This window comes from Lactuca virosa, chromosome 2 (assembly GCF_052849685.1).
Source record: "Lactuca virosa cultivar CGN04683 chromosome 2, Lactuca_virosa_CGN04683_v6, whole genome shotgun sequence".
In the NCBI taxonomy this organism is placed as follows: Eukaryota; Viridiplantae; Streptophyta; class Magnoliopsida; order Asterales; family Asteraceae; genus Lactuca; species Lactuca virosa.
This window is the reverse complement of record NC_136427.1, coordinates 276190478-276218051: the sequence shown is the minus strand read 5'-3', so window position 1 is coordinate 276218051 and position 27574 is coordinate 276190478. Positions and strand designations below refer to the sequence as shown.

The 27574-nt window shown below is 35.8% G+C and overlaps 1 long non-coding RNA gene across 11 annotated transcripts; it reads right to left on the bottom strand.

Annotated features, from left to right (window-relative positions):
- Positions 1–5135: 5135 nt before the first annotated feature.
- Positions 5136–22579, bottom strand: LOC145161143 (uncharacterized). Of its 11 annotated transcripts, XR_013738383.1 has the most exons (7): positions 22055–22579; positions 21877–21899; positions 20998–21422; positions 20877–20931; positions 20714–20785; positions 20558–20630; positions 9811–16239 (listed from the first exon to the last, which is right to left on the bottom strand). It is a non-coding gene; the product is annotated as an uncharacterized LOC145161143 (long non-coding RNA). The 11 variants fall into 11 exon arrangements; XR_013738377.1 differs by having other exon boundaries at positions 20998–21899; XR_013738379.1 differs by lacking the exon at positions 21877–21899.
- Between the last annotated feature and the right edge of the window lie 4995 nt (positions 22580–27574).

The window sequence follows — 27574 nt, the reverse complement described above, 5'->3', positions numbered from 1 at the left end:
ATCACTCCCAGACACATGTTGGTCATGTCTCAAATAAATATAGTTGATCAAGCTATATTGATCCCAGACATGATTACATAACTATCCAGGTTTAACCACAGTGTCCAACATCCAAATACTTTTTTTTGTTCTACTTATGATATTGTTTCTGGTACTTATGTATACTTGTATACTTCTTATAAAATACTTATATTTTAAAAGTATACTTTTAGTTCAGAGCACTTCGGCCCTTTAGTGTTTATAGTTGAATACAATGTAAGGTTCGGTATACTTAGTTCACTATAAACAAGATTTCTGATACCAATCTGTCACACCCCCAAACCGGAACGGCGGAAACGTTCGGGGGTAGATGACGTCATATGTAGTATCACAACAATTGCATCATGGTAATTATAGTAAACACAACCATTACATTGAATACATATATGAAAAGGTGTTTACATCTATTTGATTCTTGTTTTTATACATCAAAAGTATAATCAAAAGAAAAAGACGTGACTATATACGCTCCGTCTTCTCGAAACTCCAGGAGGTACCTGTCTACTGATTTCCTGAGAATACAAGCAGTTTTGAAAGAGTATCAGCATAAAGCTGGTGAGTTCATAAGCAATGTTTTTGTAATGAAAACTTGTTGATGACTCTGTAAAAATGTTCGCATGTTTCCAAGAAAATCCAATATTTTCTTTAGTAAAAGTGTGATAATATCAGTTCTATCTATGACCACTTAGTTCATGCTAGCCACGTATAAACCAATATCGAACATATGGTTGATTATGTGGATCTTCCCTAAGCCCACAACCAAACAAGGAACAGGAAATGAGGCGGAAACCACACATTCCACACTCTATCGAATATTCTCCATACGTAGCCCTGATGCCTAAACTAAGGAATTATAGAATTAACTATAATGTTTGTTACTGTATCCTGTTGTAGTATATGAAACATATTAGTTTGTATGCTTGGTTACTACTAGATGTATTGTATAATGAATTCTGTATGAAAACCTTCGTATAGAATATTCTGTCTGAAAACCCTGGCTACCACCAGTATGTATAGTATGTTCTGTTTGGAAACCCTGGCTACCACCAGTATGTATAGTAGTTTTATTATTTAAAATAAAACCGAGTATTGTATTCATGGAATCCTCCAGTGTAGTGTATAATAGTTTTAATTCAAATAAAACTAATGAAGAATGAAATCCCGCAAACAAAGGTTAGTTTATACTATTGTGAGTCATATAACCATGCTTGATATGACCTAGCGACCTTTACGACGTTCTTCAAGTGTCGGATAAATGACATTTGTCACCCCAGGCATGCCTGCCTAACTGTAGCTAGTAGTTCAGGTGTGGGATTGTCAGTCCCGAATAGATCTATTCACAAATCTCATGCTCTCCCTCCAGGAGACTCGGGTTATACTATGACAGGATTTAATTCAGTACACCAAAGGGTACAGTTTGGAAGTAGAGTCTCACAATTCTGTATAACCTAGTTTACGTGTAGTTCTGTATTGATCTACTGTATTGAAATCCGTGTGTATACTGTATAAGCTAATAATTATACTTAAATAATTATTAAATGTTGTACTATTGTAGTAATGTATATCATAAACTAAATCTGTCATAGTTTATATGTTTACCCATGTATATAATCTGAATCGGTAAAAGCTGTGTATTGAATTCCCCAAACTATACCCATTATAGTTTGCTTGAAATTTTATGTACTTGGTTTGTAAATTGTTCTGAAAATTATGCAATTATGTTTCCAAGATAAAAGTGTCCCTTATGCTCAACATAGTACAAAAGGGATAAAATATCTAAATATTTTATAAAACGTGGGAATGGTTTGACTGTATCAATTGCATAAGTTTTAAACTTGTTAAAACCTTTTGTTTTGGTTCACAAAATGATTTGTGTTTGGCTTGTATTCCCCCTGAAAACATTAAAAATCATAAAAGCGTAGGGGTATGAACTCACTGTTAGTTGTGTGCAAGCGTCGAATCAATGAACTGAAAATGAAGACCCTCGAGTTGTTGTATGTGGCACTTAACGGAATCCTAATAACAATTAAATACATATATGTATCTAAATTAGCGATTTCGTTAGATAAAGTGTTAAAAAAACACTTGCTTTCGGTTAATGAATGTTACTGGGACATGATTGAATCGAGGAAAACGGGTTTTCAGTCTATTTCACCACTTAGGAAGGGTTTGCAGCCGTAAAGGGGGTTTACGGTCGTGATCTGTTTACGGCCGTGAACAGCCTCTTGAAGGGTTTACGGCCTTTGAAGGTTTGAAGCGTGTACGTCCGTAAACTCAAGAACAAGGATGCTGGATTCGATGAAAACATGTTTTAGATGCTCCTAAACAACCTCCAGAAGTGTTTCCTGATGATTTTTCGGGAGAAATGAGGGTGTTTCGGGGTTTGCGGTCGAGAGGTAGAGAGAGAGAGAACGAGAGTGTTTTCAGCCAGAAAAGTCTAAATGAGGGGTAGGGACTCGTATTTATAGGGGGTTTTCATGGTCGGTGGTGGGGGCCACCGGGCACTGAACGCAAATGGGTTTACGACCGTAAATGGGTTTACGGCCGTGAACTCCAGTCTGGCCGTGAATTGTTGCCTTGTTCGAAGGAAAACCCGAAATTCCGCGTGGTTTTGGTCCCGACTCATATATAAAGTTCAATTATATAACGAAATGACTTTCCAAACCAAAGGAATTCGACGAGACTCAATAAAATTCAAATTTTATTAATGGAATTTGGCTAACGGTAACGGAAAAGGTTCGGGTTGTCACAAGTACTCCCGCATCAGCATTGTCTTCAAGTTCTCCCAACTTATAGAGTTAGCCACCACTAAGTTCAGTGACTTAACATGACCGTTCCACCATGTTAGGGCTCTATCAGCAATGGTACAGACAGCGAATTTAACTTTGCTTCCCTCCGGGCAGGAGCAGATCTCGATGACTGCCTCTGTTTTCTCAATCCATTGCCTTAACGCCATAACTCTCCCAGTCCCGTTAAAGGTCCTGGGTTTGGCGTTTGAGATGTCCTTGTAGGTACACTCCCGATGGTGCCCGTGACTATCACCCTGATTGGAGGGCTGTGCGCCACTCCCCGATCTACTTGTGACAGTGGTGGTTATATGAGACATAGCAGCTGCGACAGCTGCTGTGACCGCCGCCTGAAACATTGCAGCGTGAAATTGAGGAGGTGGTGTTGGCGCTTCATTAACATGGGCACGCCTTGGGTTTCTCCGAGGAGGCATCTTTCACCTTAAGGATTAAAAGATGAAAAGACAGTCAGATATCAACAATGAACATGAATATGATATCTCTGAACTAAAACACTTAGTTCAATAAGAATCTTGTAAGGAATTGGAAATAGAAGTTTACTACAAGTATAACTTGCAACAGGATAATAGGAATTTGAGTGGTTACTTTTCAAAGAGTATGAAAATACATGTCGATTGTATTGGTATATTAAGTACATAGAGTTTGGGAAAACTTGACCTTAAACAGGTCTATAATACACCACAATACTGGGAAAACATCGACATTAAACCGACCTACCGAAAATGAACTTTTCGCGGTCGTACTGAAAACCATGAAAAATAACGCTAGACATATCCGAAGACTTAGCCTATAACCAAAAGAGTAAGTAGTGAACAAGTAGAGTATAATCTACTTCCTACTAGGTCCGACCCTGGATTTGGCTAGCTGCCGTTCTAAGTTATGAATGCGTACGGTGTTGACTCCAGTAGCAGTATCAACCTTCATGACTCGGTCGATAGCAGATCTTTCTTGTTCATCGTTACGTGCCACACGACGAACTAACACCGGGAGGGCTCTGTCTGCTGAGCCTCCTGTGTCCAGATTGTAGAAGCTTCGGTCTCCTTGATAAGGATGGTTCTGACCCTATTCGATACTCCACCTGTCTATGTTTACCGCCCACAGAGGCATCGGGCCTTGGAAGTTTTGTCGTGGATTGGGATTATGGGCAACCTGTGGTGGATTATAGGCTTCTGACTCTGAATCAGCATCTTCAGAGAAATGTTCTGCAAAATCGTCATCAAAGGGAATTTCAGGATTCTCTTCTGGCTCATCATCGAGCCAACCTCCATTTCCCTGGTTGGGAAAGTATGGGTCTCCGGGTAGATGAAATCCAGCCATTGTTATCTAAGCGAGAATATGGATATAAGAAATATTGAATATAATTAGTAAAGATAGATTGCAAATACAAGTTTCTACGAGAGAAACTCACTGTTAACAGATAATGAATTCTGTTTGCGATAACTCCTACTGAGTCCTTCTATAAGTACATAATGTATACTAATTATATATAACTTGGGTCGAATAGTCCTTCGAATAAATGATCCTACTCTAAATCCACATCCAAACAAGGAAAAGGAAATAAAGCTTAGACCACTCATTCCGAGTCTATACAACCTTCATCATATATAACCGTGATGCATGCACTTAGTACTTATAGAACTATCAGCCAGAGTCCTTTGTTTTCATGTAGTTTGTTCTTAGTATATAGTGCCTAAAATACTCCTATAGTATTTTAACTTTATGTTCTGTTCTAGAGTTCTTTTGTATATGTATAGTTGGTAAGTTTTAGACTTGCTGCAACACTACCTTCACTCCCAAACACATGTTGTTCGTATCTCAAACCAATATATTTGATCAGGCTATATTGATCCCAGATATGATTACATAATTGCCCAGGTTTGACTGCAGTGTCCAACTTCCAAATACTTTTGAGTTGTTATGATTGTGATATTGTGCTTGTAGGCATAAGTGTTAGTATACTTCTCGTAAAAATACTTAAATTTTAAAAGTATACTTGTAGTCAGAGCTCTTAGCCCCAATGCATTTATAGTTTGTATATATTTTATGAATTGATATACTGAGTTCACTATACACAATGCTCTGATACCAATCTGTCACACCCCCAAACCAGACGGCGGAAACGTCCGAGGTGGATGACTTCATTTGTACTATCACAACACGTGCATTATAGTAATCAAAGTACAAACAACCATTGCATTAATAAGTATAAATTTTTACATGTGTTCAATCATTGTATATTGAAACCAAAAATAATTATAGCAAAAGATAGAAGACATGACTCAAAACAGCTCCATCTTCTCAAAAGCTCGGGGAGTATCTGTCTACTGATTCCCTGAGAATACAAGTAATTTGAAAAGAGAGTATCAACATAAAGTTGAGTGAGTGCATAAGTATTTATGTTTGAAAGTATGTTTTTTGTTCCTTTAATATGTAAACTGTTCCAGAAAATCCTATATTTTCTGATGTATATGAAAAGTAGTTTTAATCTCATAAAACCGTTCTGTTTCTAAACCATTGTTCTGTATTTGTATTCTTTTGTATAACCTGTAAAAGTGAGTGTGCCTGGCTCCACCAGCTGTTATTGTAAACTGAGATGTAATACTGTAAACTGAATTTTAGTAAACTGGTACTTTGAAAATGTATTCATGTTTAGTTAATTATACACTAACCGTATTGTTAATATCTTTTTAATGAGTTATTATAACCTTACTGAGACTAGATGGCCTGAAACAACGCTTTGAAGGCGTCAAAAACTGTTGATAACAATTGTCACTCGTAGGCGGGTATGCCCGGCAGTAGTTAGCAGTCTGAGTGCGGGGTTGTCAATCCCAATATAGATCTATACACACTTGCTTCGATCCTCGACTAGAGATTCTGGTTATAATGTCAGGACTTTAACTATGTTGTTTAAATGAATAAACAACCTGAATCTATTGACTCATAAAAAATATATAGACTTTATGTGTATAATAGAAGTGAAAAACTCAATCATTCTGAAATAAATGATTAATAGTATGCTCTTGAATTAGTATTCTTAAAGTGTATGTGTAAAATGTATACCCTTGATTAGTTCTGAATCAAACATTTGTTCTTGTAAAATGGTGTACTCTAGTATACTTGAATCGTGAATTAATGTTCTATGAATCATAAATTATACCTAGCGAAAACTGCAATAAATCCCTACATATTGGTCTCATTAACGATTTAGTTCCTATATTTTTTTTATTCAATTAAGTCTCAAATACCGGTAATCGTATTCAATTTAACCCTTTGACCCGGTCAACAGGTCATCCAACTTTCAAAAATTACATTTTTGGCCCAGATTTCAAATTTTATTACAAAATTGGTCCAAAATTTACACTTTTGGCCCAGATTTTAAATTTTGTTACAAATTTGGACCAAACTTTACCCTTTTTGCCCAAATTTTAGAATTTTATTATGAATTCATCCTAACTTTAGTTTCTTGTACAACTTTTTTTCTCAAAGAATTGTTTCTAGTATGTTTTTTCTTTGTAAAATCATATTTATACAAAAAAAAACGTATTTTCACATAAAAATCTTATAGTTTCTATATAAAAACTTTTTTTAAAAACTTTTTTATAAAAACGTGTTTTAATAATTTTGTATATAATACGTGTTTGTATATATTTTATAAAATGTCTACAAACATGATTTTATAAAATATATACAAACACGTATTATATAAAAAATTATTTAAACACGTTTTTATAAAATATATACAAACGCGATTTTATAAAATGTATACAAACACGTATTATATAAAAAATTATTCAAACACGTTTTTATAAAAAAATATAAACAAACACGATTTTATAAGAAAAAATATCGATACACACCTATTTGTGTGCATATATATATATATATATATATATATATATATATATATATATATATATATATATATATAAAGGTGATAGGTGTTTGTATACATTTTTTTTTTTGTAAAATACGTTTTTGTATACATTTTTTAATAAAAACGGTTTTATATATATTTATATACTTAATAAATACATATTTTTATAAATAGATATTTCATATGCAAAAAACTTTTTAAAAAAAAGTTTTTATATAGAAAAAATAAGATTTTTATGTGAAAATATGTTTTTTTTTCATATAAATATGATTTTATAAGGAAAAAACATATTATAAACAATTTTTTGAGAAAAAAAGTTGTAAAATTTTGGACCGAATTTGTAATAAATTTTGAAATTTGGGCCAAAAATGTAATTTTTGAAAGTTGGATGACCTGTTGAGTGGGTCAAAGGGTTAAATTGAATACGATTACCGGTATTTGGACTTAATTGAATAAAAAAAATATAGGGACTAAATCGATTATAAGGCCAATATGAAGGGCTTTATTGCAGTTTTCCCTTATATATACTATAATTTATATGTACTTTCTGAATTGATATTAACTGTTCATGAATGAAACCCCTTGTTCGACATGTTACAAAGGGTATTGAAACTGAATGAAATAACTTGTATATTTATATACATATATAAATATATATAACTAAAATTTAAACGGCAGTCGAACAAATAACCGATACTTTAGGCCCACATCCAAACAAGGAAAAGGAAATAAAGTGAGTTATCAGTTCTAAGCCCTTTAAATCTTATATATATATATATATATATATATATATATATATATATATATATATATATATATATATATATATATATATATGATTCTTTGGAAAAATATAAGTTTATAAAATCATTTTAAAGAGTTTAACATTTTGAAATACTTTTGATGACTTGATGTCATTTTAACACAATTTGAAACCATTTGATTTGATGATAATTGAAATACATTTTGGTGAGATATTTTGAAACCATTTGTTTGTAACACAAAATCCTTGTGTTAGACTTGTATTCCCCCCCCCCCCCCCCCCCTTAAAACTAAAAAAAACTATGAAAATACAAGGGTATGAACTCCCCTTTGAGTGAGTGAATTGGATGAAAGATTGATATAGGATGCTTGGTATGCCAGGTGAAGTCCCGAGCACAAATGCATCCTATTTAGCTTATATTAACATATATATGTATGAATTTAGGGCCTATAATAGCTAATATCTAAAGGAAACAACCTTAGGAACTAGGAAACACTTACAATGAAGTGTTAGAACCGAATGTAAAGGGCTGAAAGATGATCACGGCCACCTAAGAGGAGTTGACGACCCTTGATGTGTTCACGGTCCAAGAACACTTGAAGTGTTCACGGCCCAAATGATGAATGTTTGAAGGGTTCACGGCCAATGAGGTGTTCACGACCCTGAGTTCTTGATGAATGAAGAACACCTGATGATCCTACGCAAGTTTCTAAGAAGATTTAAAGGTTTCTAGATGGGTGTTCTTCGTGTTCTTCGCGAAAACTAGTGAAATAAGCGGATTTCAGCCTAGTATAAGAAGATTAAAGGATGTTTTTGAAATGATAACAAGATCAAGAAATGATACCTGTTAGATCTTAGGAAGAACTAGTGATTATCCCTTGAACATGATGAGAAATGATGAATTTAGCATGTTCTTGAGGAGAGAGGTTGTTCTTGGCTGATGATACTTGAGAGAGAAGGGGAGAGTTCACGGCTGGAAGATGAGAAATGAGGAGAAAATGGCTAACACCCATATATATAGGTGAGGGTTCACGGTCCGAAGGGTTCACGGCCGTGAACCTCGTTTGCAGTCCGAAGGCGGTTGTGGCGGAGAAGGCGTTCACGGTCCGAGGGTTTTCGGCCCTCGTTCACGGCTACGAGATTGCGGTCCGAAGGGAAAGAAAGAATGGTCTTCGGACTTCAAGTTTTCACCTCTTAAACATATAACACCTTGAATACAAGGTGTAAACACTTATAAAACATCAATCTAACCCATTTAAGATAGAATAAGATTTAAGTTTACTTTAGTTGACCCAAGTTTGACTTTGGTTGACTAGGGTTGATTTTACAAGTAGAAAAATAACGGGATGTTACATAATAACCGCCCTAATAACCACTCAGGTAAGTATAGTGAGAAGACTCACCTCGTAAGCAGAACAGGAATATCTCGGACTCAACTGTAGGTCTAGATTCTGCCTACATGTATCATGATCGTCTCTAATTAACAATTTGTAATAACCGCCCTAAAATGTTAGGCTAACTCTTCTACTAAGTGTCAACAGGGTTAACTAAAGTCCACAATTGACCAAACCCTAAAAGTTAACTAAAGTCAACACTCAAGCCAACAACCCATGTTGACTCAACTCGCCGATTCCATCTATGCGACTCGTCGATTCCCCTCTGTTCTTCAGAAAGAATCGGGAAAACCCCAACTCAACTCGTCGAGTTGTCTCATCAACTCGCTGAGTTGTAGCGCGTCCAGACTATCAGGGAAAACCCTAACTTACTCGTCGAGTCCGTCTAGTCAAATTCTCACTCAGACGATTCTAAGCAGAAATAAAGTCCCAAACTCTAGATCTAGCCTCCCAAGGCTGAAATACCACGTAAAGCTTCAAGCTTTACGTCCATGCATGACACCTCGGACTCACAATGCCAAAACAAGGCTCCATAGAAGGTTTAATGTTTGGAACTTGGCAATAGCTTGATAAAGCTTGGATCTTTATGCTCAAGGGACCTCATACAGTTCAGATCTGAAGGAAACAACCTTAGGAACTAGGAAACACTTACAATGAAGTGTTAGAACCGAATGTGAAGGGCTGAAAGATGATCACGGCCACCTAAGAGGAGTTGACGACCCTTGATGTGTTCACGGTCCAAGAACACTTGAAGTGTTCACGGCCCAAATGATGAATGTTTGAAGGGTTCACGGCCAATGAGGTGTTCACGACCCTGAGTTCTTGATGAATGAAGAACACCTGATGATCCTACGTAAGTTTCTAAGAAGATTTAAAGGTTTCTAGATGGGTGTTCTTCGCGAAAACTAGTGAAATAAGCGGATTTCAGCCTAGTATAAGAAGATTAAAGGATGTTTTTGAAATGATAACAAGATCAAGAAATGATACCTGTTAGATCTTAGGAAGAACTAGTGATTATCCCTTGAACATGATGAGAAATGATGAATTTAGCATGTTCTTGAGGAGAGAGGTTGTTCTTGGCTGATGATACTTGAGAGAGAAGGGGAGAGTTCACGGCTGGAAGATGAGAAATGAGGAGAAAATGGCTAACACCCATATATATAGGTGAGGGTTCACGGTCCGAAGGGTTCACGGCCGTGAACCTCGTTTGCAGTCCGAAGGCGGTTGTGGCGGAGAAGGCGTTCACGGTCCGAGGGTTTTCGGCCCTCGTTCACGGCTACGAGATTGCGGTCCGAAGGGAAAGAAAGAATGGTCTTCGGACTTCAAGTTTTCACCTCTTAAACATATAACACCTTGAATACAAGGTGTAAACACTTATAAAACATCAATCTAACCCATTTAAGATAGAATAAGATTTAAGTTGACCCAAGTTTGACTTTGGTTGACTAGGGTTGATTTTACAAGTAGAAAAATAACGGGATGTTACATAATGTTCAAAACACAAGACTACAAAATGTTTGAAAATATCCTAGAATCCTCAAAACATAACTCTAATGACAGGTGTGTACAATCAAGTCGGCGCCTTCCCGCGATCCTGAGAAGTACCTGAAAACATTTCACACAACATTGTAAGCACAAAGCTTAGTGAGTTCTCCAAAATACCACATGCAAATAATTATCCCCTCATGGATATATCTCGATAAGGACCCTCCGGCCCATGTGTTCCAGTGAGGACCCTCCGGTCTCACAACTCGGGTTGGACCCTCCGGTCCTAACCAACAAAACACAGAATAATATACATCATAAATCACAAAGACAAATGCACGATATCACATAACTCAGTATAAGCATATAAGACCCTCCGGTCACACAGTATTACCACTCAGGTAAGTATAGTGAGAAGACTCACCTCGTAAGCAGAACAGGAATATCTCGGACTCAACTGTAGGTCTAGATTCTGCCTACATGTATCATGATCGTCTCTAATTAACAATTTGTAATAACCGCCCTAAAATGTTAGGCTAACTCTTCTACTAAGTGTCAACAGGGTTAACTAAAGTCCACAATTGACCAAACCCTAAAAGTTAACTAAAGTCAACACTCAAGCCAACAACCCATGTTGACTCAACTCGCCGATTCCATCTATGCGACTCGTCGATTCCCCTCTGTTCTTCAGAAAGAATCGGGAAAACCCCAACTCAACTCGTCGAGTTGTCTCATCAACTCGCTGAGTTGTAGCGCGTCCAGACTATCAGGGAAAACCCTAACTGACTCGTCGAGTCCGTCTAGTCAAATTCTCACTCAGACGATTCTAAGCAGAAATAAAGTCCCAAACTCTAGATCTAGCCTCCCAAGGCTGAAATACCACGTAAAGCTTCAAGCTTTACGTCCATGCATGACACCTCGGACTCACAATGCCAAAACAAGGCTCCATAGAAGGTTTAATGTTTGGAACTTGGCAATAGCTTGATAAAGCTTGGATCTTTATGCTCAAGGGACCTCATACAGTTCAGATCTGAAGGAAACAACCTTAGGAACTAGGAAACACTTACAATGAAGTGTTAGAACCGAATGTGAAGGGCTGAAAGATGATCACGACCACCTAAGAGGAGTTGACGACCCTTGATGTGTTCACGGTCCAAGAACACTTGAAGTGTTCACGGCCCAAATGATGAATGTTTGAAGGGTTCACGGCCAATGAGGTGTTCACGACCCTGAGTTCTTGATGAATGAAGAACACCTGATGATCCTACGCAAGTTTCTAAGAAGATTTAAAGGTTTCTAGATGGGTGTTCTTCGTGTTCTTCGCGAAAACTAGTGAAATAAGCAGATTTCAGCCTAGTATAAGAAGATTAAAGGATGTTTTTGAAATGATAACAAGATCAAGAAATGATACCTGTTAGATCTTAGGAAGAACTAGTGATTATCCCTTGAACATGATGAGAAATGATGAATTTAGCATGTTCTTGAGGAGAGAGGTTGTTCTTGGCTGATGATACTTGAGAGAGAAGGGGAGAGTTCACGGCTGGAAGATGAGAAATGAGGAGAAAATGGCTAACACCCATATATATAGGTGAGGGTTCACGGTCCGAAGGGTTCACGGCCGTGAACCTCGTTTGCAGTCCGAAGGCGGTTGTGGCGGAGAAGGCGTTCACGGTCCGAGGGTTTTCGGCCCTCGTTCACGGCTACGAGATTGCGGTCCGAAGGGAAAGAAAGAATGGTCTTCGGACTTCAAGTTTTCACCTCTTAAACATATAACACCTTGAATACAAGGTGTAAACACTTATAAAACATCAATCTAACCCATTTAAGATAGAATAAGATTTAAGTTGACTTTAGTTGACCCAAGTTTGACTTTGGTTGACTAGGGTTGATTTTACAAGTAGAAAAATAACGGGATGTTACATAATGTTCAAAACACAAGACCACAAAATGTTTGAAAATATCCTAGAATCCTCAAAACATAACTCTAATGACAGGTGTGTACAATCAAGTCGGCGCCTTCCCGCGATCCTGAGAAGTACCTGAAAACATTTCACACAACATTGTAAGCACAAAGCTTAGTGAGTTCTCCAAAATACCACATGCAAATAATTATCCCCTCATGGCTATATCTCGATAAGGACCCTCCGGCCCATGTGTTCCAGTGAGGACCCTCCGGTCTCACAACTCGGGTTGGACCCTCCGGTCCTAACCAACAAAACACAGAATAATATACATCATAAATCACAAAGACAAATGCACGATATCACATAACTCAGTATAAGCATATAAGACCCTCCGGTCACACAGTATTACCACTCAGGTAAGTATAGTGAGAAGACTCACCTCGTAAGCAGAACAGGAATATCTCGGACTCAACTGTAGGTCTAGATTCTGCCTACATGTATCATGATCGTCTCTAATTAACAATTTGTAATAACCGCCCTAAAATGTTAGGCTAACTCTTCTACTAAGTGTCAACAGGGTTAACTAAAGTCCACAATTGACCAAACCCTAAAAGTTAACTAAAGTCAACACTCAAGCCAACAACCCATGTTGACTCAACTCGCCGATTCCATCTATGCGACTCGTCGATTCCCCTCTGTTCTTCAGAAAGAATCGGGAAAACCCCAACTCAACTCGTCGAGTTGTCTCATCAACTCGCTGAGTTGTAGCGCGTCCAGACTATCAGGGAAAACCCTAACTGACTCGTCGAGTCCGTCTAGTCAAATTCTCACTCAGACGATTCTAAGCAGAAATAAAGTCCCAAACTCTAGATCTAGCCTCCCAAGGCTGAAATACCACGTAAAGCTTCAAGCTTTACGTCCATGCATGACACCTCGGACTCACAATGCCAAAACAAGGCTCCATAGAAGGTTTAATGTTTGGAACTTGGCAATAGCTTGATAAAGCTTGGATCTTTATGCTCAAGGGACCTCATACAGTTCAGATCTGAAGGAAACAACCTTAGGAACTAGGAAACACTTACAATGAAGTGTTAGAACCGAATGTGAAGGGCTGAAAGATGATCACGACCACCTAAGAGGAGTTGACGACCCTTGATGTGTTCACGGTCCAAGAACACTTGAAGTGTTCACGGCCCAAATGATGAATGTTTGAAGGGTTCACGGCCAATGAGGTGTTCACGACCCTGAGTTCTTGATGAATGAAGAACACCTGATGATCCTACGCAAGTTTCTAAGAAGATTTAAAGGTTTCTAGATGGGTGTTCTTCGTGTTCTTCGCGAAAACTAGTGAAATAAGCAGATTTCAGCCTAGTATAAGAAGATTAAAGGATGTTTTTGAAATGATAACAAGATCAAGAAATGATACCTGTTAGATCTTAGGAAGAACTAGTGATTATCCCTTGAACATGATGAGAAATGATGAATTTAGCATGTTCTTGAGGAGAGAGGTTGTTCTTGGCTGATGATACTTGAGAGAGAAGGGGAGAGTTCACGGCTGGAAGATGAGAAATGAGGAGAAAATGGCTAACACCCATATATATAGGTGAGGGTTCACGGTCCGAAGGGTTCACGGCCGTGAACCTCGTTTGCAGTCCGAAGGCGGTTGTGGCGGAGAAGGCGTTCACGGTCCGAGGGTTTTCGGCCCTCGTTCACGGCTACGAGATTGCGGTCCGAAGGGAAAGAAAGAATGGTCTTCGGACTTCAAGTTTTCACCTCTTAAACATATAACACCTTGAATACAAGGTGTAAACACTTATAAAACATCAATCTAACCCATTTAAGATAGAATAAGATTTAAGTTGACTTTAGTTGACCCAAGTTTGACTTTGGTTGACTAGGGTTGATTTTACAAGTAGAAAAATAACGGGATGTTACATAATGTTCAAAACACAAGACCACAAAATGTTTGAAAATATCCTAGAATCCTCAAAACATAACTCTAATGACAGGTGTGTACAATCAAGTCGGCGCCTTCCCGCGATCCTGAGAAGTACCTGAAAACATTTCACACAACATTGTAAGCACAAAGCTTAGTGAGTTCTCCAAAATACCACATGCAAATAATTATCCCCTCATGGCTATATCTCGATAAGGACCCTCCGGCCCATGTGTTCCAGTGAGGACCCTCCGGTCTCACAACTCGGGTTGGACCCTCCGGTCCTAACCAACAAAACACAGAATAATATACATCATAAATCACAAAGACAAATGCACGATATCACATAACTCAGTATAAGCATATAAGACCCTCCGGTCACACAGTATTACCACTCAGGTAAGTATAGTGAGAAGACTCACCTCGTAAGCAGAACAGGAATATCTCGGACTCAACTGTAGGTCTAGATTCTGCCTACATGTATCATGATCGTCTCTAATTAACAATTTGTAATAACCGCCCTAAAATGTTAGGCTAACTCTTCTACTAAGTGTCAACAGGGTTAACTAAAGTCCACAATTGACCAAACCCTAAAAGTTAACTAAAGTCAACACTCAAGCCAACAACCCATGTTGACTCAACTCGCCGATTCCATCTATGCGACTCGTCGATTCCCCTCTGTTCTTCAGAAAGAATCGGGAAAACCCCAACTCAACTCGTCGAGTTGTCTCATCAACTCGCTGAGTTGTAGCGCGTCCAGACTATCAGGGAAAACCCTAACTGACTCGTCGAGTCCGTCTAGTCAAATTCTCACTCAGACGATTCTAAGCAGAAATAAAGTCCCAAACTCTAGATCTAGCCTCCCAAGGCTGAAATACCACGTAAAGCTTCAAGCTTTACGTCCATGCATGACACCTCGGACTCACAATGCCAAAACAAGGCTCCATAGAAGGTTTAATGTTTGGAACTTGGCAATAGCTTGATAAAGCTTGGATCTTTATGCTCAAGGGACCTCATACAGTTCAGATCTGAAGGAAACAACCTTAGGAACTAGGAAACACTTACAATGAAGTGTTAGAACCGAATGTGAAGGGCTGAAAGATGATCACGACCACCTAAGAGGAGTTGACGACCCTTGATGTGTTCACGGTCCAAGAACACTTGAAGTGTTCACGGCCCAAATGATGAATGTTTGAAGGGTTCACGGCCAATGAGGTGTTCACGACCCTGAGTTCTTGATGAATGAAGAACACCTGATGATCCTACGCAAGTTTCTAAGAAGATTTAAAGGTTTCTAGATGGGTGTTCTTCGTGTTCTTCGCGAAAACTAGTGAAATAAGCAGATTTCAGCCTAGTATAAGAAGATTAAAGGATGTTTTTGAAATGATAACAAGATCAAGAAATGATACCTGTTAGATCTTAGGAAGAACTAGTGATTATCCCTTGAACATGATGAGAAATGATGAATTTAGCATGTTCTTGAGGAGAGAGGTTGTTCTTGGCTGATGATACTTGAGAGAGAAGGGGAGAGTTCACGGCTGGAAGATGAGAAATGAGGAGAAAATGGCTAACACCCATATATATAGGTGAGGGTTCACGGTCCGAAGGGTTCACGGCCGTGAACCTCGTTTGCAGTCCGAAGGCGGTTGTGGCGGAGAAGGCGTTCACGGTCCGAGGGTTTTCGGCCCTCGTTCACGGCTACGAGATTGCGGTCCGAAGGGAAAGAAAGAATGGTCTTCGGACTTCAAGTTTTCACCTCTTAAACATATAACACCTTGAATACAAGGTGTAAACACTTATAAAACATCAATCTAACCCATTTAAGATAGAATAAGATTTAAGTTGACTTTAGTTGACCCAAGTTTGACTTTGGTTGACTAGGGTTGATTTTACAAGTAGAAAAATAACGGGATGTTACATAATGTTCAAAACACAAGACCACAAAATGTTTGAAAATATCCTAGAATCCTCAAAACATAACTCTAATGACAGGTGTGTACAATCAAGTCGGCGCCTTCCCGCGATCCTGAGAAGTACCTGAAAACATTTCACACAACATTGTAAGCACAAAGCTTAGTGAGTTCTCCAAAATACCACATGCAAATAATTATCCCCTCATGGCTATATCTCGATAAGGACCCTCCGGCCCATGTGTTCCAGTGAGGACCCTCCGGTCTCACAACTCGGGTTGGACCCTCCGGTCCTAACCAACAAAACACAGAATAATATACATCATAAATCACAAAGACAAATGCACGATATCACATAACTCAGTATAAGCATATAAGACCCTCCGGTCACACAGTATTACCACTCAGGTAAGTATAGTGAGAAGACTCACCTCGTAAGCAGAACAGGAATATCTCGGACTCAACTGTAGGTCTAGATTCTGCCTACATGTATCATGATCGTCTCTAATTAACAATTTGTAATAACCGCCCTAAAATGTTAGGCTAACTCTTCTACTAAGTGTCAACAGGGTTAACTAAAGTCCACAATTGACCAAACCCTAAAAGTTAACTAAAGTCAACACTCAAGCCAACAACCCATGTTGACTCAACTCGCCGATTCCATCTATGCGACTCGTCGATTCCCCTCTGTTCTTCAGAAAGAATCGGGAAAACCCCAACTCAACTCGTCGAGTTGTCTCATCAACTCGCTGAGTTGTAGCGCGTCCAGACTATCAGGGAAAACCCTAACTTACTCGTCGAGTCCGTCTAGTCAAATTCTCACTCAGACGATTCTAAGCAGAAATAAAGTCCCAAACTCTAGATCTAGCCTCCCAAGGCTGAAATACCACGTAAAGCTTCAGGAGCTTTACGTCCATGCATGACACCTCGGACTCACAATGCCAAAACAAGGCTCCATAGAAGGTTTAATGTTTGGAACTTGGCAATAGCTTGATAAAGCTTGGATCTTTATGCTCAAGGGACCTCATACAGTTCAGATCTGAAGTTTCAACTTCGTGTCATGCTCAAATGACTTAAAGACCACAAGATGGATGGGAGAAAGCCCTAAAACTTCCTAGAAAGAGATCTAACAAAAGAAATGATCAAGGTGGAAGCTTTTTACCTCCAGACAGAAGCTAACACTAAAGAACACTGGATCCAAAAGTCCCTCCTTGTTCCAAGCCTTGTTGCTCTCCAACCTCCTTCCAAAAGTGCACAAGAATACCCAAATTTAGTCTCTCTCTCTCTCACACACACACACACACACACAACGAATGAAGCTTGATTAGGGTTTCTCATAGAGTGTTAGGGTGATAAGGGATGCAGAAATGAAGGCTTAAGGTCCTTTAAATAGGACACAAACCCTGAAAACTAGGGTTTTCACACTCAGCACCTACTCGTCGAGTTGAGGTCCTCCAACTCGTCGAGTAGACTATAAAAAATCACGTAGGCATCTCCATCTCTACTCGGCGATTTGGGGCCTCCAACTCGTCGAGTCGCCATAACAAAATGAATATAATACAAATAAATATTATACCTGGGAGTCGGGGTGTTACAATTCTCCCCCACTAGATTTATATAATTAAGATACGTTTTCAAGTTATTCATTTAATAATTTTTCTCATGTATTTAATCATATTTGATTATATATATTTAATCACTTATGATTAATATGAACATAGATTTCTTTTTGTGTTTTTGATTTAATGGTTGTTCTATTGTTTATAATGACATATGATTATATGTATCTAATCGCATATGATTTATATAAACACGATTCTTTTTTGTCCATATAAATTATATATGATTAGATACATATAATCACATGTAATTAGATGTATTTAATCACATATAATAAAACATGACAAAGAACAATTATTGAATGGAAAACGCGATAATGAATCTTCTCCACATAAATCATATGTAATTCAATAGTTATTCTCGTATATTTAAATACATATTATCACATAAATCATATGTGATTATATATATTTAGTCACATAAATCATATGTGATTAAGTACATATAATCACATGTGATTATATGTAGCTAATAACATATTATTTATATAGACACGATTCGTTTTCAAATTTTCATTTCAATAATTTTCTCATGTATTTAATCACATGTGATTATATGTATTTAATCACATATGATTAATATGGAAAAAGTACAACTTTTGAATCAATAACACAAAACAAGTTTTGCACTCATAAATCACATGTGGTTTGATACACATAATCACATGTGATTAAATACACAAGAACAAATATTGAATAAAAAACGCAAAACGAATATTGTCCATATAAATCATATGTGATTAGATACATAAATCTAATCACATGTGATTAAATAATGAGAACAACTATTGAATCGAGAAAGCAAAAATGAATATTTTCCTCATAAATCATATGTGATCGGATACATATAATCACATGTGATTATACATATAATCACATGTGATTATATGTATTTAATCACATATGATTGATATGGACGATACTAATTTTCGTATTTTCGACTAAATATTTGGTATCATGTATTTAATCGCATGTGATTATACGTATTTAATCACATATGATTTATGCAGACAATATTCGTTTTTCATGTTTTCCATCCAATAATTTTTTCTCATGTATTTAATCACATATGATTAATGTGGACAAAGATTTATTTTCTCATTTTTGATTTAATAGCTGTTCTCTTGTATATAAGCATATGTGATTATATGTATCCGTTAGCATATGATTTATATAGACACGATTCTTTTTTGTCCATATAAATCATATGTTATTAGATATATATAATCACTTGTGATTATATGTATTTAATCACATATGATTAAAGTTGACAAAAAATAATTATTGAATCAAGAACGTGATAATCAATCTTGTCCACATTAGCATATGTGATTGGATACATATAATCACATGTGATTATATGTATTTAATCTAAGCGGATAATATTTATTTTCGCGATTTCGATTCAATAATTGGTCTCGTGTATTTAATTACATGTGATTATATATATTTAATCATATATGATTTATGTGGATAATATCTGTTTTTTGCATCCTTGATTCAATAGGTGTTCTTACGTATATAATCGCATGTGACTATATGTATCTAATCATATATAATTAATATAGACAATATTTTTTTCAAATAAAATCATCACACCCCTATCACCCTTACCACCCTTTACCACAACCATCATCGCACACCACCACCACCCACCACCTTACATGTCACCACTACCCACCACCCACCACCCACCACCACCACCGCTACCCACAACCCACCACCACCCACTACCTACAACCACCACAACTATATGTGGTTAAACGCATATAATCACATTAATCATATATGATTGAATAAATTACTGAAATCATCCCTATGGTTTGGTTAAATTTACGTGTTTGGTCCTAACTTTGGTTTTGTACTCGGACCGTCCCTATTGTTTTATTTGGTTGCGTTTTTCGTCCCTCACAGAGATGAAAAGACTATATTACCCTTGGTAATTTGTTTTTTGATTTATTTACGATTTTTTTAATATTAACCTTTTAAAGATTATTATTAAAAATAAAAAATATGGGTCCCTCACATCACTATCTCTTTTCCCTCCCTCGTCATCACTCATCTCCCTCATCCCATTCCCGTCCTCTCATTTCTCACCGGAAGCCACAACCACCAACGAAGCACACCGGGAAACCACCTAGAAACGTCACCGGAAGACACCACGAAACCACCGATCTGCATCATCAATCTCTTCTCTTCATCTTTCCGCCCCCATCTGCTCCATCCTCGCTCTTCCTTTTTCTCCATCTACCTAAATAGATGGAGCATCGTGTACGCCAAAATCTTCCAACCACCACCATCTCCTTCACTAAGTGTTGTTCCCATTTAACCCCATTTTTCTAGAACACCGTATTTGATTCCAAGGATTTCATCAGTTTTTTCTTTCATCGTCATTTTCAGATTAGGTTTTGCTTTTGGGTTTTGATTCCATATCTGGATTTTATTTCAGTTTAGGTTTTGATTTTGGGATATTGGTATTTGACTTTGGTTAGGTTTTTGATTTCAGAATTTGATTTTGTTATGGTTTTGATTTCTATGTTCAAGTTTTGATTTCTATGTTCAAGTTTGATTTTTGGGATTTGATGTTGGGGTGTGAATTAATGAAATCGATTAATTAGTCTTTTCATCTTGGGGGAGGGACGAATATAGTCTTTTCATGTCTGTAAGGGATGAAAAACACAACTAAATAAAACAATAGGGACGGTCCGAGTGCAAAACAAAAGTTAGGGACCAAACACGCAAATTTAACCAAACCATAGGGATGATTTCAGTAATTTGTTCTATATGATTATATGTATTAAAAGAGTCAGATTTTGATATACTTACTATAGTAACCTTCTACATCATCCCATTTATCCCGAATACCACTTCTTTGAATGGCTAAACCATATCCTTTTCCCTGATGATATAACAAAACTATATAATCACATACAACATGAAAATCTGCTATGAGATTTTAGAAATAATGAGTGTGTGTCTTACAGGTTTTCGTACTCCAGTTGGTGGTTCTCCAAATATATCATCAGAGAACATGTCATTTGATCTTTCCTCTTTCTATTCAAATAAAAAAAATACAAGTCATTAATGTCAAACATTTTACAGAAAGTTAGTAAAGAAACTCATAAAATAGAAGACCAAGACTTACCCTTTGCAAGAGGTGGAAATTCTCCAAATATATCATCATTGTTTGATCTTTCACTCTATGATTCCCATTAAAACCAAAATCATTAATACACATTAAGTAAAAAAGAAAATAAAAAACTGACCTTAACCTCTACAAGTCCACCTTTACCAGATGTCTTCTCAACACCAAAATTACCACTTTGTGGAGAAGATCTTCCAACTGAAAATGGTGTGTCTCCTGTATTACTATCTGAAAATTTCCTTTGACCTTCCAGAGTACCTGAATTCGCTTTAGTTACAGATATAGTAACTAAAAGATTATTCAACACAAATAAGAGTCATAAGTTTCTAATATGCTCTAATAGGAAGAATAAGAAAAAAAAACCTCACATGTATCGTTTAATTGAGGCACTGGTCGATGCTGCTTCAATGACTTAGTATTGTACTTTTCAATAATGGGATGTCTATGACTTCTACTTACCTTCTTTATTCTATTAAGATCTTCTTCTTCATCTTCCTCTATTTGCTAGGAACTTTTCTCTTGATACATCTCTTCATCAGCCTCCTCCTTATAGCAAAGTTGAATCCAGAACATAATTTAAAACAAACAACATTAGCTGATGAATAACAGATGTATAAAACAAGAAAACAACAAAATATACATTTTAGTCTTTTCTATATTTGCATCTAAAGGGGCACCTTTGTGACTTTCACCCTTTTGTCCATCATATTTCCTATTTATATAACAGATGGATTATGCTATTTGCATTATATATTAAGCTACTACCCCCTTATGCATTATCAAATTTCATAGCTAAATCCCCCAAGAAAGACAAGATTCTAGCTAGCAGTTGTTGATCAAGGGAGTAATGATATCTTATTTCATGGTTAGCAACATAACTTCATTATTTAACAATATGTATGAAGGTAAGTATTTCCAGATAGTATATCTCTCAAAATCCAACAAAGTTTAAACTGAAACTTCAACAAAATCTACGCTATAAACAATAAAGTCAGTGTACCTGATCAGCTGATGTTTGGATTGCTTTATAGAGTAAGCGTATTGTATACATGGAGATTAGAAACATTGGTTATTAGAACAACAAGAGCAAAAATACTAGGTGAATTACAATGAATACACAATTGTTAACCAACTTCAATCACACATAAATCAATAGATTAAAATAAAAACGGAATTACCTTGATTGTGAGTTGAGTACAGAAAAAGGCCATGATTACATTATGGACGAAGGAGACTAATCTCATGCCACCTTCGAGTAATACTGATGCAAGGTAGTAAGCACGTTAGATAAAATCGATTTGATCGACATTAGTAACCCTAGAATTAACGAGGATGTCGATTAAAGAGGAATTAGAGACATCAAAACAAAGACTTCAAAATTGTGTTGAAGTTCGATCGATCGCTATAACGTTTCAAAACCTTAGGTGAATGATCGGAAAAGCAAAGGAGTTTGGCCATGGTCAGTGATGGAGAGTGGAGACGGTGGGAGTGAAAAATAATGTTTGGGGGATTTATGTGCACAATAACCTTGAACGGGAAGAGAGAGAAAGAGGTGGAGGGGAGAGGCGGTGATGTGGTGGTATGTGGTTCCGGCCGGAGGGGGAGAGGTGGAGGGAAAAGGCGGTGGTGTTGTGGTTAGTGGTTTCGATGACCTTAATGCCAGTTGGTCTCTGTTTGTGTCTATGTAGTTTTAATATTTGTAAAGGGCCAGGTGGGGGTAAAATTATGTGTTCAAATTTGTTCTCATTTGAACATTCATATATATATATATATATATATATATATATATATATATATATATATATATATATATATATTATATTATATGCTATTCTTTATTTTTATATACATTTTTTACTTAAGACAATATTTTATTAAAAGTACAAGCCTTGGAATCATGACGCGCTATAAGTAACTTTTTAGAACCTTAGTTTAAATATGACGAAAGCAGTTTACTCTGACTTAAAACCTTGTATGGCATCAAAAGTATTTCAGGTTCAAACATTTTACATTTAAAATATCATTAGCATTCTGTGATTTATTTTCACGTAATGTAGGGATGAGCATATGACCTGATGAACCGGACCGAAGCAGATAAAAAACCAGGATTAAACTCGGACCGAATCGGATAAACATTTAACTGGACTGGTTTTCAGTTTTAACTTTTAACAAAAATCTGTTTTTGGGTTTGGACGATATTGAACCCGGAATAAGCTTTTTTATCCGGGTCGGACCTGAAACAAAAGATTATTTTTTCTTTTATTGACAAACAACAAAACTTGTTGTTTCTGGGGTTTTTTGCTAAAAAATTACAGGTTTTTTTTATAAAATGTGTTGTTTTTGTTTAGAAAGTGCATTTTCTTATAAAAAGTGAAGATTTTTTTTAATAAAATGTATTTTTTTTGTTAATCAATTGCACTTTTGTAAAACAATGCCGTTTTTTATGTGTTCTAAATGTTAATAACGTTTGTGAGTTTATCTTTGCGATGAGTAATGGTTAAGAAGGTTAAGTTTACATTTATTTTTTTTATTTTTTTATTTTTATTATTTTTTTTTGTAATTTGTTGCACCTTATTACATGTGTTGGTATATATGAAGCTTAAACAAATGGTCAAACAAATATTTAGGCCAACAAATGGTCTAATTCGGTCCAAGAACCGAAACTCAGTTTGGACTCAGAACCGCTCCTTACCATAACCAAAACTGGCATATCTTAAACCAATCCAGTTTTCAGTTAATGAAATTTTAGAATTTTGGATTTTGTATTTTCATTATTCAGATCCGTTCAGTTTGGGTCCAACCCGTTGCATATCCCTATATTGTAATATACCATGATACATACAATATACCATGATACATGTTATCCAGACGACAAAAACTATTTTTATATGGAAAAAAGATAAGTTACTCTAAAATAAAATAATCTAAAAGTTCCATGCCTGAGTATTCTGAATAAGCCACTTATAAATTATTTAATATATTACTAGAATGACAACAACATAACATTAAAAATTTTCATCATTCCATTTACTTATTTGTGTTTTAAATTTTTGATGTAACATTGCAAGCCTAGTGCCTATTTTTTAACAAAGTTTAGATCAAAAGACATTTAGCCTAACAGTATCAAAAATTAACAGATATGTACCCTTCAGCCAAAGGTTAAAAGTTCAAGTTTCGCAGTTGACGAAATGTATAGATTAATGAGTAGAGTAGTATGTGCGTGTTTATACCGTTCTAAAAAACAACAAATTTTAGGGTCATAAAAGGGAAATCTTCATTACGGTTCCTACATTCTCACATTATTTACGATTTAGCCATGATTTTTTTATTAGACAAAGAAACCCAAAAAGACTTGCAAACATATTCGGTTTTGGAAAAAATTTCAGTTGTCCCGTTTACAACCGATTTCAACCACATTGAATCTAAGATGGGTAAATCACAAACCGATTTCAACCCCTTCAAACTTGTGTTGCCTAGTTTTCTTAATAAAAATTAGTTCCATTTCTTTTATTTTTTATATTATAGTGACTGTCTAATGAATCATCCCAAGAAAGTAGGTGTTTAGGTTGATGATGAGTACGAGGATGAAGATTTGGAGGATCTTCTAATTGATGTTAAACTAAACGATAATTTCAAAGCACAAGTATGTTGATAATTTTAGTGTTATCTATATACTTTAGTGTAGTTAGTATTACCATCGAGACAGACTAAGTACAATTTACTTTTCGAGACTGGAGGTGCGGGGTGCATATTTGGATCAATAGATGTGGACTCGGGAATATAGGGGTCCAAGGGCAGCGCCCCTGGGGACAAGGTTGCAATGGGCAGCACCTTTAGCGCCATTTTTTAGCGCCAGTTTGGTCTTATAACCACCATTGAACCACCATCTTCCTTATATAAAAGGAATATGGACATTAAATGCAAATTTTAGAAAGTTTTACCAACTGAAAACTAATTTTCATCTCTCTACATTCATATTGTCTGAGAGAACACATAATACGGTCAAGGTATTTTGTGTTTGTGGGTCAGATTGGTCCTATAAAATGATTTGATCTCTCGGATTATCCCATAAGTCTACATTCATGTAACCCCGAGAATAAGAGTCAAATTATAGATTTCAGAAAAGTGATTTCTAAACATGATCCAAGAGGTTATCCAAGTTATTGTTATTTTAAACCCTTAAATTATAACAAAGCTAAATAAAAAATACAATGATGACTTCTTGAACACTCTATGCAATGAAGGCATCAACATATTTCTTGATGGCGCAAAGTCTGCTGAAGAGGAGCTTCATGAAACATAAGGATATAATAAAAGTGATGAAGGCGATGGGGGTGGAGTAGAATACATCACACATGACCCAATTATCAAAAGGAATAAGAAGCAAATTAGTATACTATAAGGTTTGTAAAGTGTGACAATGTTCTTTTATTGGTAATATATGGGAACAAAATGAAAATTACAATGTCCGTATAGACTTTAGGTATCTTATATGATTAGGTAAACATATTTCAATGTTAAAAAAATATTGTTTTATGAACACAAACGTGTTAGGAAATTCAATAATGCAAACCTTATGAACCTAACTTAGCTTGAATGACCTTTTATTAAGCATTTGATTAGAAAACTAGACATGAAATGTAATGATATATAAGAACTAATTAAACATAGATTTCATTGTGGAATGTCTTGGTATAAGTGTTACAAAGCCAGTTGTAGGGAAATGAGTCTTATAGAAGGTAAACTCACAAACCTCTATGCTAGGGTGTGGGATTACTCTTATGACTTTATTTGTTCCAATATTAATAAAATCGTGAAAGTGACTATCATTGTCAACCTAGATGAAACCATATACTTTCATAGGATTTACATTTGTTTTAAAGAAATCAAAGATGATTGGAAAAGAGGTCGTTGTATGGTAATATATCTAGATGGTTTATTGTTAAAGAGTCTATGTAAATAGGAATTACTTAATACAATATGAAAATATGCTAATAATAAAGTATATTGCATTGCATGGGTTGTTGTAGATATGAGAATAATGTTAATTGAAAATATGGTACAAGCTATTATTTTTACTATTTTAGACACCCAAATATTAGTTGGACACAAGGTAACTAGGAAATTTCCTAAAATCAAATATGTTTGCAAGTTTCTAGGCTTTTTGTTCAAAAAAAACAAAAAAACAAAAGAATCATGGCTAAATCCTAAATGAGGTTAGAATATAGGGACTTTAATGAAGATTTCTCTTCTTAAAATCAACAAACAATGTCTATTATTATTAATTTTACAATTTAGGTATTGAGATATAAATTAAAAACAATTTTTAACCACTTAAGCTAATTTATGTTATAATCCAAAAACATAGAAGAAATCCCACGACTACACAGACCACTTGCACACTTCCCTACTACATATTAGTAAAAATACATAGAACTATAAAACCTGGTCAATCGTGTTCCAAATTCTCAATCTATTGAGAATCATATTTCATTGGACACATTGCCGACATCCAAGCTTTGTCATCATTAGTGGTCAAGGTCCTTATCATATTTTTCACGATCTAGATTAGATTTTTTTACATTAAAAGGGTTTTAAATGGCATAATAAAATCTAAATTGTTAGAAAGAGTGTACAAGGTCATTAATTATTGTTAATATTTCTAATAATAGCAGGGTTTTTTTAGTTGTCCTCGTGACCCAAATTGAGTAGAATAAACAAAAGAGAAATTAGTTTATTTAATATTATGGTTTAATAACGAATTATTAACTGTTTGAAAATTAATTTGGGAATTAAATTAATTCAAGGAGTTGAATGTTAATTAATCCATATTTGATTAATTGGAATATTCCACAATTCCTTTTAAAGATAGGGTGAACGAAATTTAGGGCTATCCCACATGGGATTAGAGTAGCGTTGGGCCTAAGCAACTGTATCCTATAAATAGGGTGCTAGGGATCACACCTTAATTTCTTATTCCTTTGGCTTGAATTTTCGCCTACCATTCTCCTCCCTTCTTGGACGGATTTCTCGCCCTCTCTAGGGTTGTATAAAGAGTTCCTCTGTTAGTTATTTTATTCCAATCTTTGGTGTTCTTGAGTATGAACAAAAAGAGGGATTCTAGTTCGGGTTACATCCAAACAAGATGGCACACATGAGGTCTCAAGCAAGGAAGTCATTAGCATCAAAAGAGGTATGTAATTCTTCATTCTTTGTGTTTTAGTAAAATAATAGTAATAGCATGAAACTTAGAACCTTATGATGCATAAACACAATATTATAGTTTTGTTTCCGTTGTGCCATGACCGTGTGTTTAGATGCATAGAAACCCTAGTTGACTTGATTAAACTTGTTTGTAATTTAGAATAAAAATTTCGAAAAACATAAACTTGCTAATCACAGGTGCGACGTTCCCAACTGTATTAGGGTTTTTCTTGTTGGCTTCCTTATTGATTTCAAACTTGAAGGTTTTCATATTTTGGATAACTGTTTTTTATAAGTTTAATTTTACTTAAAGTATTTTAAATGTGGATATTAATTTTGGATAAATATTATTCAAATAAAATATTTTAAACGTGAATATTTATACTTATATTAATTTAATATTATTTAAATAGATATTTCATGTGGAATATTTGAATTAATATTTAATATTGTTTGTAATAGTGATGTATGAACTTAGATATTAATCTAATACT